General features: G+C 38.8%; 1 pseudogene; it reads left to right on the forward strand.

Moving 5' to 3' along the window:
- The first annotated feature begins 6,583 nt into the window (after positions 1-6,583).
- Positions 6,584-18,277, forward strand: part of LOC130681720 (solute carrier family 35 member E3-like) — a 32,038-nt pseudogene continuing 20,344 nt past the window's right edge.

Below are 18,277 nucleotides of genomic sequence, written 5' to 3' on the forward strand. Positions count from 1 at the left end.
GGAACATATAATAATTCAACCATGGCTTAACAGTGGGGCATCTCTACAGCCTCCGTGTAGAAGGACGTCAGAAACATGGAGCAGATGTTACGTTTAGCCAACTCAAGAAAAGGAAGGATCAAGCCTAAGGACTTCAGCCAACACATTGTTTATTGTACACGATCTGTAATTCATTAGAATTAGAGCAGAGTTTTATGGGATGAAGAGCAATGGCCTTGGGGTCAGAGGGTCAAGGTGCAAAGTCATGCTCTCCCACTTACTTTCTGTGGATGCTGGAAATCTAACATTTGAAGCTGTCTTAATTGCTTTGCTGCATTGTAACCAAATAAGGAAACAAAAATTTTATACAAATGTAAGTTTTTAAAACTTTATTGATTCAGGCCCTATCTTGTAATAATTCATAACTAACTGCAATTATTGTATGGAACAAAATTATAATTATAATTCTTTTATAGTCTTCTAAAATTCAGAATTTTGACAATTCGAGATGGCTTCAGTTAATTCCCATCCATGAAGATGTGCCTTTAACACATATAATATCTCTTAGAAACTGTCTTTACTGAGAGTAGTGGTCATCCCTTCCCCACTGCTTGGTTTACATGATGAATTTTAGCAGTGGGTAAGGCTCTGAGTTCCTAAAGCAATGATTCCATTGAAATATTTTTTTCTGTCAGATAATCTGTCATTCGGTATTATTTTGTGAATTTAAAAATCAGAAAGAGCTAGACTTTCATAGGTAGAAACAAGCTTTGTGAATCTAGCTTTGATGTTTCAGGTGTGAATTTTATTGACCTGGTTTCTGATAAGTACATTGATATTGATTCACTGTTTTCTTTTCCCAGGACAATTCTTGTGAGAGAAGGTATTGCTTTGATCTTTACAGTCCATTCAGTCAACTTCTTAGAACCTTCCAAGTGATTTTCCCAGGGCTTTCAGTTTTTTAAGAGACTTTTGTCCTCATAACATTTTTTTAAAATGTTGGGTAAATTATTTTCAATTTTTTAAATTGTAGTATAGTTGATATACAATATTATACTGGTTTCAACTCTATAACATAGTGTTTTGACAATTATCTACATTATTAAGTGTTTACTCCAACCAGTGTAGTTATTGTCAGTAGAGAAAGATGTTACAGAACCACTGACTAGATTCTCTATGCCATACTTTCGTCTCCATGACTAATTTATATTATGATTGAGATATTGTTCCTCTTTATTCCCTTTACCTATTTCACCCACTCACCCCATCCCTTCCCCCATGGTAACTACTAATCAGTTCTCAGTGTCTATGAGTCCAATGCTATTTTGTTCATTTTGTTTTGTTTTGTTTTTAGATTCCACATGTAAGTGAAATCATATGGATTTGTGTTTCTCCACTGGCTTATTTCACTGAGCATAATACCCTTGAGGTCCATCCATGTTGTTGCAAACAGCAGGATTTCTTTCTTTTTCATGGCTGAACAATATTCCATTGCATATACGTACCACTTCTTCTTCATCCGTTCATATGTTGACATACACTTTGGTTGCCTCCATATCTTGGCTATGTGAGTAATGTGGCAGTAAACATAAGGATGCATATGTCTTCTTGAATCAGAAATTTTGTTTTCTTTGGGTAAATTCCTAGAAGTGGAATGACTGGATTGTATGGAATTTCTATTTTTAGTTTTTTGAGGAACCTCCCTATTGCTTTCCACAGTGGCTGCCCCAGTTTATATTCCCACCAACAGTGTAAGAGGGTTTCTTTTTCTCCACATCCTTCCAACACTTGTGCTTGAACCTTAGTGGGCAAAAGTTCTAATAACATTCTCTCTCATTAGAGGCATATTCTACATTCACTCTAAAAGTTAGGAAAGTCTTAAAAAAGGAAATATATACAACTCCTTTAGCGCTATACCCAGAAACAAATAACTGCTGCTTGCGTTTTGCTGTACATCTTTCCAAATCTTCCTATGCCTTGCTATGCATTTTATTAAACTTTAAGGGAATTTTATAGCTTTTCTTACTACAAAAATAATATGAGATTACTGCAGAAAAATCAGAAATACATTCAAATGCAAAGAAAAGAAAATAACCCATTATCTGATACCCAGGATGGGCTATATAATTTTTGCTATATATCTTTCCAATCTTTTCCTATGGCTATATATACAGTTCATTAGAATTTAATTAATTTTTACTGTTTTTCTCATTACAAAAGAAACATAAATTCAGTGTAAGAATTAGAAAATAGGAAAAAGACTAAAAATTACCCATAGTGTTACTACACAACGATAAGCACTATCATACTGCCACATATTCTTCTAGGGCTTTTATTAGGTATTTTTAATGCCCATGTATGATTTTTTTTCCTGAAAAACAAGATGATACCAATCATACTCATTTGAAATCTCCTTTTTTAAAAATTACTTAATGATATATAATGACTGTGTTCCTATGTCATTATTTTCCTACAACATAAACATTAATGACTCAGAGTATTGCATTGAATTAATATACCCTGGATTATTGAATTTCCTCTTTTTGGGAGAATGAATGTCTCCAGTTTCTTACTATTACAAATAATGCTACAGTGAACATTGTTCAACTCTTTTTTTTGTCAGCATCTTTTAGTATTTCCTGAAGATTGATGCCTAGAAATGGAACTTGGAAGGTTTTGGTCCATTTTGATGAATTACCTGCACAAATCTTTTAATAATTTATACTCTCAATAACAGAAAGCCTTTTTTCTGTAGTTTTGCCAAAATTGACCATTATTTGTTTTTATTTTTTTCATCTTTGAGTGTTGAAATGGCAAATGCTTATATTATTTTCTTTTTTTATTTAATGTACATTCCTTTTGATTTTCTTTTAAATCACACACTTACTAGCATAACCACTTGCTTATTCAATCTGTGAAAAATTACCTTGATAGTAAAAACAAAAGGAGAAGATGAATTTCTTACCCTGAACTTGCCGTTGCATGAAGGAGCCCAGGAATGTCACATTAAATGTTCCTTAATTCATGTGTCTATTTGTCTGTTTATTTGCCATTTGACAAATATTTCCTGAACATCTTCTCCAAGGCTGGGAATATAGAGGTTAATGATATTGATAAGGCCCCCTCTCTCTTGGAGGTGTTTACAGTCTAGTATACAGCACAGACATTAAAGAAACAATTATTAGAACTGACCTGAGGATTATAAAAAAAGAAATGGAAACTAATTATCCTGAGGCAATTATACTTTGGCTAACCCAAGTCTGTTCAATAAGAGGCCATTTCAGTGAAAGGCCTCTACTTGGTATTGAGTTTCTCCTGAAATTGGGTAGTAGAAGAATATGATAAATGAAAGGTGCATAGAAGAAAACACTGATTTCACAGAACTGGAGAAGTCTTGGGAAATGTAGATGTTACATTCTTATTTCACCAGGTGATACTTTAATTCACTCCTAATGGTTAAATACGTATTTTCTATTTTTAAAACACGCAAAAGGACTTCCCACACACCTTGGGTGATATACACATTCTTAATGCTCTTGCTAAATTGGTGTTTTACCTAGGCTCTGACACTGCTCCTGGACACCCTGTAATCAAAGATGGTGGCTCTAGAAAGCAAAAACATCCAGGCGTCCAGTCTAACAAGTATGAGCCTGTGACTAAGGAACACAAGCTGCCATCAGGGTCTCCCACCTTGGAAGTCTGCTTTGCTAGATCACACGCCCTCTCAGGGAAGGGGCTGAGGACTAAGACTTGGCTTCCTGGAACTTGCACTTTTTTTCCTTTTTTTACTTAAAAATGTATTGTATATACCAAAGACTACATAAATGCATACATTTTTAAAGGTACTTTTAAAATGAGCTTCTGTGCAAGCACCATCCAAGTTAAGAAAACGTAACACTGAGAGCTAACCTCTCTGACCCTCCAGATAGTCTCCCCAGTCCTTTCCCTACAAATAGCGAGTCTTCTGACTTTTATGATAATCAATCCTTTTCTTAAAAAAGCAAATGTTTTTACTGCCATTGTATGCATCCTTAATATGTGTTATTTACACTCCTGCTTATAAAAATTATATAAATAAAATCACACAAAATGTGTTTCTTCGTTCCTTGTTTATTTCAGGTAATATATTTATGATTTATCCACGTTTATGTATATAGCTACAGTTTGTATTTTTTAAAAATATTGGATATACCACAAGTTATTTATCCATTCTGCTGTTGGAGTGCATTTGGGATGCTTATAGTTTTTGGCAATTGACAACAACGATATTATGAACATTCTTGCTAGGAATGAAATTGCTGGTAGCCAGGAGTGTACATGTGTACATTTACTAAACAATTCCAAGTTGTTTTTTAAAATGAGTAATGCAGTTCATGCTCTCGCTGCCAGTAGATGAGAGTTCCTACCTTCACCAACACCTGGTATTGTCAGATAGTTACATTTTTGCCAATCTGGAGGGTATGCCCTTTAGTATCATTGTATTTGTGGGTTTAATTTGCATTTTTCTGACTATAATGTTATTAAAGCTTTCTTAATGTAATAAGTTGTTATTCAAGTTTCCTTCCCCATGAAATAGTGATTCAATTCTTCTGCCAATTTTTCTATCAATTTGCTCATCCTATTGATTCATAGTTCCTTATGTATTATGGGTTGAAGTCTCTTTTTGGACATATTTTTAGAAAATCTTCTACTGTGTAGCTCTTACTTTCACTCTTGTAATATCGCTTGATTATCAGAATTTCTTAATAGTAGTCAAGTTTATAATTTTTTTCTACATCGTTGTTGTCTCTTAGATCTTGTTTAAGAAGTATTTTCCCTACTGTGAGTTATGAAAATATTCTCCCTTATTATATTCTAAAATTTTCATGCTTTTCTGTGACAGTTGTCATCTAGATCTGATGATTTTATATTTGTCATAATGATTTTTTATCTTCTTTAAAGTCAGTGATAAAACAAGGATCCAGGTATTCATAATCTACTTCTGGGTGATCCATTGTTTTATTTGTGTATTGTGAGAGAGATACACAATCTTAATAATCATAGCTTAAAATGTCTTGGTAACTAGTAAAGCAAGGCTCACACCTTTTTTTTTTTCTTCTTTAGAATGTCTTGGCTATTCTCAGTCCTTTATTTTTGCGTACCAAACTTGAATTAGCTTGACAAATTACTCAAATACTAGAGTTGACATTTTACTTGAGATTGCCATATGTTTTGAGGAGAATTAACACATTTACAATATTAATTTCAAACTCATGAATTCAACATAATCCTTGAATAGCTTGGATAAGATTTGAATTCTCTGATCCTTGAATATTTGATAAAATTCTTTTGTGAAGCTATGTGAGCCAACTTTGGTTAAAATTCACATGATAATATTTTTCATACATTCACTTCTGACCTGGCCAATTAAGCAGGAAGTATTTTTCCCTAATCGATGCACCTCTAATTACTAATCAAATTCTCAACAGGTTTGAAAAAGCTTAGAATTGACTTGTCACTATCTTCAAGTTCTTTGAAACTTTTTGTACTGAATTTTTGAAGCATTTGAGAAAATGAAAAATAATAGTAACAAGCACCTGGATATTACCAGTTAGCTCTATCAAATCTTAACCTTTTAGTTACATGTGCTTTGTTTTATTTTTATTCATGATAAACTTTAGCAAAGTGTGAATAGTGTACAGTTAGATGAAATTTTAGCGTGTTAGTGCACAGCTAGATGACATTTCACAAAGTGAGCATAACCCACACCAAGGGAGACTTACCTGTGCCACAGGAAGCTGGTGTCTTTATGACACCTCCTAGTCCCTACCTTCATCTTTCTCCCAAAGCCAACAATTATTCTGACATCTAACATTGTAAGTTTGTTTCTCCCATTTTTGTGTTTTATGAATAGAATCATACGACTGCATGTACTCTTTGAGTTTGCCTTATATGGAAATTCACCCATATTGTTGTATAAATCAGTGACTTACTCATTTTTACTGTTGCTTTATATGTTATTAATTCATCCATTCTTCTGTTTGCGGGCATTTGGATTGTTCTCATCTTGGAATTATAACGAGCAATGCTGTTGTATCATCCTTGTGCAGGTCTTCCGGCATATATTTATTGGGTTATATAGTTGGGAGTAGAATTGCTAAATTATAGGGCATGCACATCTTCATCCGTAGCAGACAGTGACCAACAATTTTCCAAAGGGGGTGTGCTAATTTTAATACTTGCTAGTGAAGTGTTTGTGTATTTTTTGAACATGGTGATATTCTTTGGTTTTCCCTTTTGAGTTTAATCTCTCATTGCTTTGTGTTCTGAGTGGGTGTGGAGAGGAGGGTGAAATACCCACATTAGAAAAGCATGCGATGTGGGCTTTGCATCAAGCTGGAGCAGGAGAACGGCCATGCAAGCCTCCTGAAGATTTGGAGCCAGGCAATGTCATCCCCAGCAGAGCACACACATCATTTGAAAATAGTTATTTTTATGCTATCGGGCTCTGGTAGAGATGAAACACTTTACCTGTGACTGTATATCTGGAATCGGTGAGTCCTATTGGACTCACTAAGTCATAAAGTTGGGGAGATGAGGGCAGGAACCCCATCATAAAACGGGGATGGTCCGTCAAGGACTGCACATGAGCGAGCCCGGAGGGCAGCTTCAGCCGCACGCACAGATAGGCCAAGTACCCAAGGCACCCATCACGACGGCACCTTCGCTCCCTCGGCATCTCACGCTTAGGGCTGTACGGGGCGGCTGTGTGTACTGCAATGGCCGTATGGTAAGACGTGGACGGAGGAAAAGCCAGGGCTTTTTCTGGCTTAGTGTGTGAGTCCAAACCAAAAATTAGTGGCGGCCACTTCATCGCCTCCCTCAGGAGAGACCTTGAAAGTTAGTAGTGAGAGGAAAAAAATACTCCACAGACAGTGGCAAATGGCCTGATCAGCTTATCCAGATGCTGGAAAGAAAAAGATGAGAAGATTGGAGACAAACATCTCTGGAGTAGATGTGTGTGGTTTGATATATTAGAGTGGGCACAAAGTCTGAAGAATATGTTTAAAAATCCTATGTTCCCATCAGAAAGCATCGGTCATGAATGATGCCTCTGACAACCAAATTGGCAAAAACGACTTGGCCAGCTGATGTTCGCCAGTCTTTGTCAGCAACCACTCCAATGCCGGCTTAAAGGACAGATGAACAAAGCGGCTCCTGAAAGCAGATGAAAGCTTTGTATGGGATTAATAGCGCTCTCTCCCACTCACGAGGTCAGTTAATTATTGCCGCCTATGAATGTCTAACCTACTAGCAATGAAGACAAGTTGGAGGCCCCACTATGTCACTATTCTTGGAGGAGATCAACTGAGCAGTGTATTACATTGGATCCCTCAGGGGTGGATACCTGTTCTAGGTACAGGCTTTACATTTCCTGCTTGCGGGGCCTCAGTTAACACCACTCTCCCGGGTTCACAGAATGCTTCATCAGAGGGACAGAATGCCACACAACATAGGATCTGATCAGAGAACCCATTTTACAGTGAAAGAAGTGTGGGAGGGGGCTCAACCCTATGGGATCCACTAGAGGCGTGACATAGCACACATCCAGAAGCTGCCAGCCTAGAGCTGCCATAGGGCACTGAAAGGTAGTGCACTAAGGCACAGCGAAAGCACCAGCCCGAAGGCTCTCTCCCAAACTCTCTGAAAACTGGACATCATTCTTCAGAATGCAATATATGCCCCGAATCAGAGATGTTTGTATGACACTGGATTCACAATAGAATGAATGCATGTGTTTGAGAACCGAGATATATACGAGGAGTTGATCCATTACCGTGGCTTCTTGAATTGGCTGCAAGCCTGTGCTTCCTGTTCCTATGATATGGCTCCTGTTTCCCTACAGGTCCTCTTCCCCAGAGGGGGGCCTCTCTTGTCAGTGTATTCAGCAAGGGTCTCATTGAGCAATAAGCTACAGCTACTGCCTGAACCTTGGGCACCTGTGCCCAGGAGCTGATGGGTCAAGGAAGCTGCAGCATCTTCTCAGTGGTGACCGATCCCGATCATCAGGGGCAGTGGGGCCGCTCTTACACCGAGGCAGTGAGATCCCTGTGGGGCTCAGGGGGCCCACTTGGCTGCTGCTTGGTTCTCTCTTACCCGGCTCGGGATGGGAATGAATCGGTGCACCTCCCTGGCTGAGTTGGAGCTCAGACCTCAGGTGAAGGTCTGGGCTGCACCACCAGGGCAGCCACTGGCACAAGCAGAGAGGGTAGCAGAGAATCAAGACACCGTTGGAGGAAGAAAGTGGTGAGCACCAGTTGTGGCCCTCGGACCAGGGCACCCACAGGGGCTCTCGTTTGCTGCACCAACCTCCCTTTTCTGTTTACCTTTAGGAAGAAAGGAGAAGCTATTCCCTCATGTGTATAGAAAAGTAGATCACACAGAACAAGTTCCCTTGACATGCATAGGGGTGGTCTTTGCACGTGGAAGACAAAGAGATATGTTACTGTTTCTCCTTCAAAGATGGCATTGCTGCCCAGCAGCAAGGACTCTGGTTAGCTGTCCATGTCCAGATGATCGCTCCTTCAGGACCACTGCAGCTTTCCAGCTGAGGCCCCGCTCTTCCTGGTGGGACTCTAAAGCCAATGGCCGAGCAAGGGGGTGCTAAGAGGGTTCTGGCCATTTCTGCCCAAGGCAGGACTCTTTGTGCAGTCACTGGTCTAGAGCCCAGAACTGGGCTGGCAGAGGCTCTGTTAGGACTGTGTCCAGTGTGATGATACGCCAGCCCATTCCTGTTTCCTTCTCTTTCCTTTCACAAATCTTATTCCTCAGTAATAACCTCTGCACTCCTAACTCTGTCTTGGCATCTGGTTCACAGAAAACCCAGTGACGCAATTTTACAAAGTCATACCTAAATGGAACCATGCTTTGTCGCCCGGTATAATCTGTACCATCTGAAGCCACAGAACATTAGAACTGAGATGGTCACAGTTGGAAAAGCTAACAGTCTCAGAGGTCCAAATTCATACAGCCACTGAGAGACAGAACAGGGACCAACAGGCATTCAATATGTCTATGGAACATCCCATAGGCCTGAATAAAAATTGGAAAAAGAAACAGTCAAACTGATTCATAGAACCATGTAGATCCAGGGATTCAAAATGTTTATTCAAAAGCGAGCAAATAAACAGGCACAGCAATTCAGACAAATATTTGAGCATATAGGTAATGTCAATACGGGGAGAATTTTAAACCTTGGGATCATTTTTTCCAATGTCCACTTACAGAACAGAAGAGTAAATCTTATTAATAGCAAAATATGAAGACAAGCTTATTGTAGAATTAAAGTAAAAAATGTGAGGGGATGTAATTTATCCTTTGAGTGCCAAAGAGATGGTAATAATGATGTCAGCTAAGCACACTGAGGTTCCCATTCAAATAGATCAAAGCCACATGTTATAAGAAGCAAGACATTATCCAAAAGCCAAAACATGCTCCTCTTCTCATTCCCAATGGAACATCAATGATCCGAGCTCAAAGAATACACAAGGCTTTGGAATGGTTCCCTGAAATACGGAGGGATGCATTTTGCATGTGTGACCACATAGACCCCTGTCTGGGTGGTCTGGGCAGTTCATAGGATGCATCAGTCAAACCCCCATGAGAGGGTTCAGGCTGCCTGTATTCTGTCTTGCCCTTGAGCCGATCCATGTTTACATGGCATTCAGCAAGAACATCTGAAAAAGTAAATTGGATCATGTTACCGTCTTGCCTAAAAGCCTTTTATAACCTCACAGGGCTCATAAAATCACATGTGAACTCCTACATGCCCTGATTGGTCCTGCATGATCTGCCCTCCACCTTTATTGCAGGCCACTCACACGCTCACCCACTAAACCAGGCCGTCCTGGAGAGCTGTTGTTCATCCTGGGACCTTTGCACAGTCTATTCATCCCCATATGTAGTGGGTTCTTCCTCTTCTTCAGTAACTGGCTTCTTTCCCTCATTCAGACCTCATGTCAAATGCCTCCTCCATAAAGCAGCCTTGCTGGAGGGCCTAACCCCTGGCCCTTTGTCCTGACTCATCCAGTACCCCCCCTTACTGCAGCCTCTTTTCCCTTCACAACAATTTGTTACTTTTTAAATCTGTTGATTGTTGCTTTCTCCTAATTAGCCTATACACTATTTGTTTTATTCATTACGATATTCCCATTGCTTAGCATAATGCAATTGCTTAATTATTGTTTGTTGAGTATATGCAGATGAAATAATACTGATAGATGATGCTTACATGGTACAAAGGACAGCTTGTTGTAAGCACTTCCTATGGATGACTCTACTGAGTCTATGATATGGGTCCTGTCTTTAATGGTTAACGAAACTAAGGCCCAGAGCTTAAGGAATCTGCAGAAAGGAGGGCAGAGCTGTGATTGGAATCCAAGCAGTTTGAAGTGGCAGAGACCATGAACTTCTAATATGCTCCCACCGTAACTCAATTAAATATCAGTACCCTCCATAAAGCATTTAACATCCTAGGATATTAGGTGTCTGGGGTCAGTAAGGCCTTCTAGGCCTCTTCAGCCATTGCTCCTTCTGCCTTTAGCCTGCGTTCCCTGGCTAGAGAGCGCACACTGCTGATTAATGAGGAAAAGACCTCACTTTGTGCATCAGGAGGTTTATTTTTTGCAGGGTCTAGTCCGTGTCCCACGTGTGCATGTGTGGATGTGTGCATATTCACGGGTCAGGGACTGTTCCCCAGGAATGTGGCCAGTCAGCTTAAGGGCGTAAGAGGGAAACAGAAAGGATCGGATTAAAAAAGAATAATAAACAGGTATATTTCACAATACAGCTTGGGGAGAGAAACCTAAAATTTCACCATTTAAAGGGCTTTGTTAAGGAGATTTAAAATAACTTAAGTGTGGAGGACGCTTACTATGGCTTGGGATTTGTACTTTATAGCATTAAGTCATTCAGTCCTCGCAGTGCAGTGTTTATATCCGTTCTGGTAAGGAACCTCAGGCACAGTCAAGTAACGCTCCTTTGGTCTTCCAGCCAGTCAGTGGTGGAGCCTGGTGAAAACTCAGACAGATGGGCTGGCAGCCTGTCCTCTTCATCATTATCCTTATTGCCACCAATTCTGAGAGCAGACAATCTCTGGTGCAGAAAGGAAGGGTTATTCTGCTGTGCAGAGGGGGTCCTGCAGGCATGGATGGAGACACCCGGAGTGTGCGTAGGCAGCACCCACGCCACCACAGCATTAGAGGATCTCTTACCTTTTGTTTTCCTTCCCGTATCTTCCCCCTAGAAGGGGCTGACTGGGGGAAGAAAAAGATCCAGACAAAAAGGTATTCAGGGCCTGAAGCAGCTTTGCCAGTTCCAGAAAAATTTGTCAAGGCTGAACTACCCCTCTATGGAGACATCCTGGGGGCCCTCAAAGACAGCTCCGACACCTCTCTGAACACCCCAGGACTTGTCAGAAAGGGGACCGCTTGGAGGAACGCCCCGGTAAAAGATCGCAGAGCCGTTACATGGGCTTCTGCAGCATCAGTGTGCAGGCAGGCCTGTGCCCTCTGCTCTCTGCCCTTGGTTCCCTGAGCCTCTCTGCAGAGCCATGCCTCACCCACAGTCCGCTGAGACGCCTCCAACTTTATCACCAGTGTTGCACAAAGACGCATGTCCCCATCCGGGGTTCACGCTGGGCTGGTTTTTGTTCGTTTGTTTTTCCCTAGTTAAGTTTTATTTTATTCGGTTCATTCCGACATTTACTTGGAGGATCAAGATGTTTTAAATACTTTTTATCTGGAGATAATTTCAAACTTAGAATTGAACAAGTAGTAAAAAAAAAAATCCCTTTCCGCTTTACCCAGATTCTCCTGTTGATATTTTCTCCCACCTGTGCTCCTTCTATTCCTCTCCTCCTCTCCCTTTGTCCTTCCTCTCTCTCTCTCTCTCCATATACATAAGGATATAGACACACACACGCATATACAGACATACACATATATATGTTTTCTGAACCATTTGAAATTAAATTGCCAATATATTGATTGGTCCTTTCCTCATAAGCACTTAAATAAGTATTTTTCAAGAAGAGGGAAATTCTCCTATGTGGTCACAGGACAGTTATCAACGTCAGCAAATTTAATATTAATGATACTTTTATCTATCTGCTATGTGTATTTCAATCTTGCCAATTAATACGATAATGTCTTTTAATAGCCTTTTTTCCCCTCCAGTACAGGGGCCAGTTTAGGAACAGATTTTGTTCATAGTTGTCACGTTTGTTTAGTCCCCTTATATGTGGACCATGCCTACAGCCTTTCTTATGCTTTTGATATTTTGGAAGGGTGCAGTAGTCTTTAATCTTTTTACTAGAGTGTTTCTCATATGGGCTTCATCTGGTGTTTCCTCATGCATAGATTCAGATGATCTATTGCTGGCTGGAATATGACATCAGTGACTCTGTCTTTATCCAGTATCACATCTGTAGTGACATGGTGTCTATCTGGTTCTCACTGATGATGTTTATAATGTTCATTCCACAGTCAGGCTGTTGCCTGATTTCTCCACTGCATAGTAGCTATTTTTCCCCCTTGCAGTTAATAAGTAGCCTGTGAAGAGAAGCTTTAAGACCATGCAACTATTCTGCTCTTTGCCAATAATTCCTCTGGGCTTGGGATCCATTGATAATTCTTGCCTGAACCAGTCTCATAGTGTATTTCCAAGTCCAGCCATCTCCATTTTGACCACTGGGCGTTCAGCAATGTACTGAGGGCAAGAGCTCTTTTTTCTCCCTATTTATTTATTTATTGACTCTCTCTCTCTCTTTCTCTCATCTCTCATTGTTTATTTTCTAATTAGCAGTATGAAGTCAGGGATTCCTTTTTATAATTGCTGTCCTGATTTTTTTTTGTTGTTGCTCAATTTTTCCCAGATTAGGCCAGTGGGAGCCATATTATGGGTTTCTAGATCTTGGAGACATGCTAATGTGAGTTTTTGAGCACATCTTTTCTTTTGCCACCACAAGATGTTCCAAGCTCATCTTATATCTAGCCTGGCCCAGCCATGGAATCATCCATTTCTCTAAGGAGTTCTGGTTCCCTTTTGTGGTATTAAAGACCAAGGTCTGGGCATTAGGAATGTTGATTGTTACTATGGTGTCTTTATTTCAATGACCTTCCAGTGGACAACACTAGGAAATATATGCATGTATGAAGATTTATGCACATGTACTATATGCATATCTAATATATCTCTATACACACACACACATATATATGCATTATATACACATACGTGTATTTTAGAAATTACAAGTTTATAGTGATACCACCCATTCTAACCTATCCTTACAGGGTTCTTTCTTCCTTCTACCATTCCTTATTTCTTCCACAGTGAGAATCTGGATCCCAATTAATTTGATGCATTTACTTAGTCCTAAAATACACTTTAAATCATTTATGAATGTCTTTTCCCTACCACTATAAAAAAAAATCTACTAAAAATAGTTCAGAATTATTGAGTTTTTTCAACATCCAGTCCATGGTCAAATACTGTGTTAATAAGGTACTTAGATTAGTTTCTTTTGTAGATTTATCCTTTAGCGAGGTACGGGACTCCTTTGAAACGCAGTGGTTCATTTTTTTCTCAATTTGCTTTCAGCTTTAGTTTTATTCCTCCCTTCTTATCTTTGTTGATTTTGTGTTTTTTAAAACCTGTACATCATTAGCACGCTTCTGAAAGTCAACACTAACCAAAAAGTGCCTCAGGGAAGTGTTGGTCTATCCTATATCCTTGTCATGCCATACCACACCTGCTTTAGTGTTCTTTTCTTTTTCCATGTCAAACATTTTATGAAAATAAGCAGATACATTTATTTTTCCTCATTTCCTCTAATTTTCACCAAAACATAGCTTATTATAGGTGATATTTTTCATTTTTGTGGTCTTCATTACCATATCAGCGTAAAGAGGTTGCCTCAGTATTTTTGACGTCTGCATAGTACTCCACCATGTGTATATTCAACCTATCTCCCATCTTAAATATTTACATTCCCCAGTTTTGCCATTGTGAATCATGCTGCAATGAATAACATTGTGCAAATGTATTATGAGATTGTTCTAAGTTACATTTGGGTTAAATTCCCATAATGAGATTCCTGGGTCAAAGAATAAATGCACACATAATTTTTTTAGATATTGCCAAGTTCCCTTCCACAAGGAGTCTACTGTGTACTGCCATTCACAAAGTGTGAGAGGGCGTGCTTCATAGTTCAAGGGCCATTTTATATTTTGTTTTGTGAAGTGTTACTTTGGGTCTTCCCCCATTTTTCTGTAGGATTTCTAATCTTTTCTTCTTCAATTAAAAAATCATTTGTATATTAAAAATATCAGCTCTTTCTCCATGACGTATGTTGCAAATATTTTTCCCAGTTGATCATTTCCTTTTTCACTTTGCTTAATTTGTTGTACTATCCAATGTTCTTTCATTTATTTATAGACAAATTTATCAACTTACCAATGTTTTCTTTTATTGAATACAGATTAAGGAGGAATTCATCCATGTTTTATTCTAGTCTTTACATAGTTTCACTTTTTACAATTACATCTCTGATCCATTTGGATATTATGTCAGTGTATGCCATGGCATGTATCTAATTTTCTCTTTTCTGTCTTTTACTAAAAAGACTTTCTTTGCTCCAGTGATTAAATTAACACCTTTATAATGTATCAGATTTCAGTATATGTTTGGGTCCATTTCTGAACTTTGATTATATTCCATTGGTCTGTCTGTCTGTCTATTAATATCTGGTGGGAACAGTCTCCTCTCTTCCTTTGCAGTGTTTTCATAGATATTTTTGCATATTTATTTTTCCATATGCATTATGATAGCAACTTATCTACTTTATGACAAAATCTCATGGGTATTATGGGATCATGTTAAATTTATAAACTAACTTAGAATTAATATCCTAATGATGCCAACTTTATTAACAAGGAGTGGCTTTATTCTTGGTGTCTTTCAAGAGAGTATTACCATTTTAAAAAATATATTTTAAGTATTTCCTACTACGTTTATTCTATTTTGAATCTTTTCATTGCTATTGTAAATGGGAGTTTTCCTTGTCTCTTGGTTATTATTTGTATGTGTGAAGACCATTGATCTTTGCATGTTAATTTTATATCCTGCTGCTTCATTGAATTATTTTACTGTTGAATTAATTTAATCATTGATTCTCTAAAGGTTTTCCATCTGTAAATAGAGGCACGTTTACTTCCTCTTTTGTTGTTCTTATGCCCCTGATTTTTTGTCTTGTTTTCTTATGCTGAGTAATAACTCCAAAGTAATGTTAAATTAAAGTAGATAGAGTGGGCACACTTGCCTATTCCTTTGTGGGAATGCCTCTGGTATTATTTACTGAATAACTCTTTTCTTCCCTTTGTTTCATATGAAATTGTTTTACTAGTACCATAGTCAATTTGTGTTGATCTACAAAATACAATAACATCTGAATGCCCATCTACTCCAATCACTTGCCATTTCAATAAGATTTGTCCTTTTTCCCTGCTAAATTTTCTAAATTAGTTAAGTTTTCCCTACCTGTGCATTTGTTTCAATTACTTGAAATTTTACTGAGCATTCTTAATTTTTAAAAGTCAATGGTAAATAGCAATGTTTCCTATGCCCAACAATGCGAAAGCTTTGTTACACTTAGCTCTGGGCACTTCCTCTTGACATCTGGGTTATGCAAGTTCTTTAGTTCAGTCATTTTTTAAAATTCCACCCATAGATTTGATTTTATTAGTCTATCATTTTATAAAAGTATTGCCTCTTTATATTCTCATACATATTTACTAGTCCTTTGCTCATCATTACTTCTGGGGCCATTCCTTTTTTATTAGCTACATTCTGTACACATTTACCGAATTGATACTTTCTAAGTATTTGTTACCTATTACTTTTATAAGATAATTTTGCTCAGTAAGTAATTCTAATGTACAGTAACTTCTTTGTCATCAAAATGGATCATTTGACTTCTATTACTGCTCTTAATATGTCTTCTATGAGGCTACCTGTCATTTTGGGGAGAAAGAGATCAGTATTTCTTTTTATCTCCAATGTCCTATAGTAGTCTCCCTACCATACAATTGGGGTGCATTTCTTGTTATTTGTTCTGCTTGTCATGTTGTGTTCATTTATTCTGTGCATTCATATTTTTTTCCTCATTCTATTTCTCTTCCACATTTAGAATAATCTCCTCAGCTCTGTTTCAGGGTTTACCATCTCTCTCTTTTGCTACGTCTAATATGCTATTTATTTCATTCATTGAGCTTTAAATTTCAGTGAAAGTATTTTTATTTCTATAGAAGTGTTCTTATTTGAATCTACAAGGTTGCTTTTGATAGCCTTTGTTCTTTCCTCATTTTTCAAAATTTAGTATTTAATTTCATTTCACATTTTATGCATAAATATTTTTTATTTGATAATTCCCGTATATGAAGACTTGGGAATCTAAATCTGTTATTGTTTTAACTGTCATTCATAGTAGTTCGTTTCCTTTTGGTTTTTTATAATTACTAGCCCCTATTTTATTGAACTGTACCTACTGGAATCCTGGGGGCCAAAACTGAGGTTAGTTTGTTCAAGAAACTATTCGGGTTTGCATCTGTCAACCACTTTAATCCTTTTTGAAGGTCCCTAAATAATAAAGAGGAAGTCTTACATTCATTTTGTATTAGACCCCAGGGTTAGATTTTAGATCCCAGGAAACAAGTTTTAGAGTGGGGCTTGAAAATTTCCCCTTGCTTTTTTTATGAGTTCAGGCAGTGTCTTAAAATGTCAGTGTGCAACATATCCAGCTTTTAGTTAAAGCACAGCACAGGGACTCTGAGTTAACCGTACTCTGTATTGTATTTTTTTTTTTTTAATTTTCAAATGTTTCAGATGTACAGGCAAATAAAGGATAGAAGTAAACATGCATTACTGGCCCAGTCTACCAAGCAATAACATTTAGTTTTATTCGCATTAGGCTCCTATTTTGGGGAAGAAGATTTTACAGATAGAGTTGAGGCCCCTTCTCTGTATTGCACACATCTTCTTGGAGTCACACAGGCACGGTACGCAGGATTGAATTTACCATCCTTTCCGTAAAGCTACTCATGTGTTGAATTCCTTGCATTGTTTCTCTCAAGTAACCAAGGAACTCTTCTCAAATTATTCATATCTCAAATCCCACTTTCACTATTACAGTTCAAGCCTCCATCCTGTAATCTGATTCCTGTTCCCTCCAACCCCAGCAGAGCTTCCTGCATCTAGTTCTGCCTTCAGTCCTAGTCACTGTGATTTTTTTCCTATGACGTGTCATACATATTACATCCCTAAAAGAACCCTCTCAGTGGCATTCCATCACTCTTACTGATGGGCACAGGACCTTTCATGCTCTGAGACCCTTTTACATACCCATTCTGCCCGATGCTCATTCTCTAACCCAGCCGTACTGAACCTCTTCGACTTCCCTCGTATTTCATGATCTCCCTTGTCTCTGATCACATATACATGTAATTCCTTGGCCTGCAGTGTCCTTCTAATATCTCCAGTAGTTGTCTGGCTGACTTCACTAATTCTCGGGTTAGATTCAACCACACCAGGAAGACGTCCCTGACCCGCCAAGCCCGCCCTAAGCATTCCTCTGATGTCCTCCACGACCACCCTTTGCAGATATTTATTGCACGTAAAGAGATAGATGAGGAAGTAGTCTCTCCAGTTTATGATAATTGGTGTTTGGCTAAGTACTCTGGGCACCCCGTCCGCAGCTCCCTGGGGTTCTCTGCCCAGGGAGCTCTCTCCCGTCCTGTCTTCTGCTCTGTGAGCTGCGGCTCTCTTGGCATCCCTGCACTCCCAGCATCAGGTCTTCAGTCAGGGAGGCTGCAGGGCCCTGCCTGTGGCACTTCCTGAGACTGTCATCGGGCAGCCAGTGAGGGTGACTACGGGCTCACCTCATTTGTTTTCCCCCTCAGTTATCACTGTCCTTCACCGCCTGACATCCAGTATGTTGAATGCCATTGTTTCACATTTTACTGTCCACTTTTTACATGTTTCAGCCATGAGGATACATCCATATTTCTTATTTGCAGCCAAGCGTGGGGCCAAGGTGGTGCCTACAAAATCAAAGGAAATGGATTGATAAATAAAAGCTGACATGGCACAGAGAATATAACCAGGGGTTCTGTAACATCTTTCAATCTTGGCAGATGGTAACCGCACTCGGTGGGGTGAGGATTTAATAATGCGGGAGCTGGTGAGCCACCGTCTTGTGTAC

This window comes from Manis pentadactyla, chromosome 19 (assembly GCF_030020395.1).
Source record: "Manis pentadactyla isolate mManPen7 chromosome 19, mManPen7.hap1, whole genome shotgun sequence".
Classification (NCBI taxonomy): Eukaryota; Metazoa; Chordata; class Mammalia; order Pholidota; family Manidae; genus Manis; species Manis pentadactyla.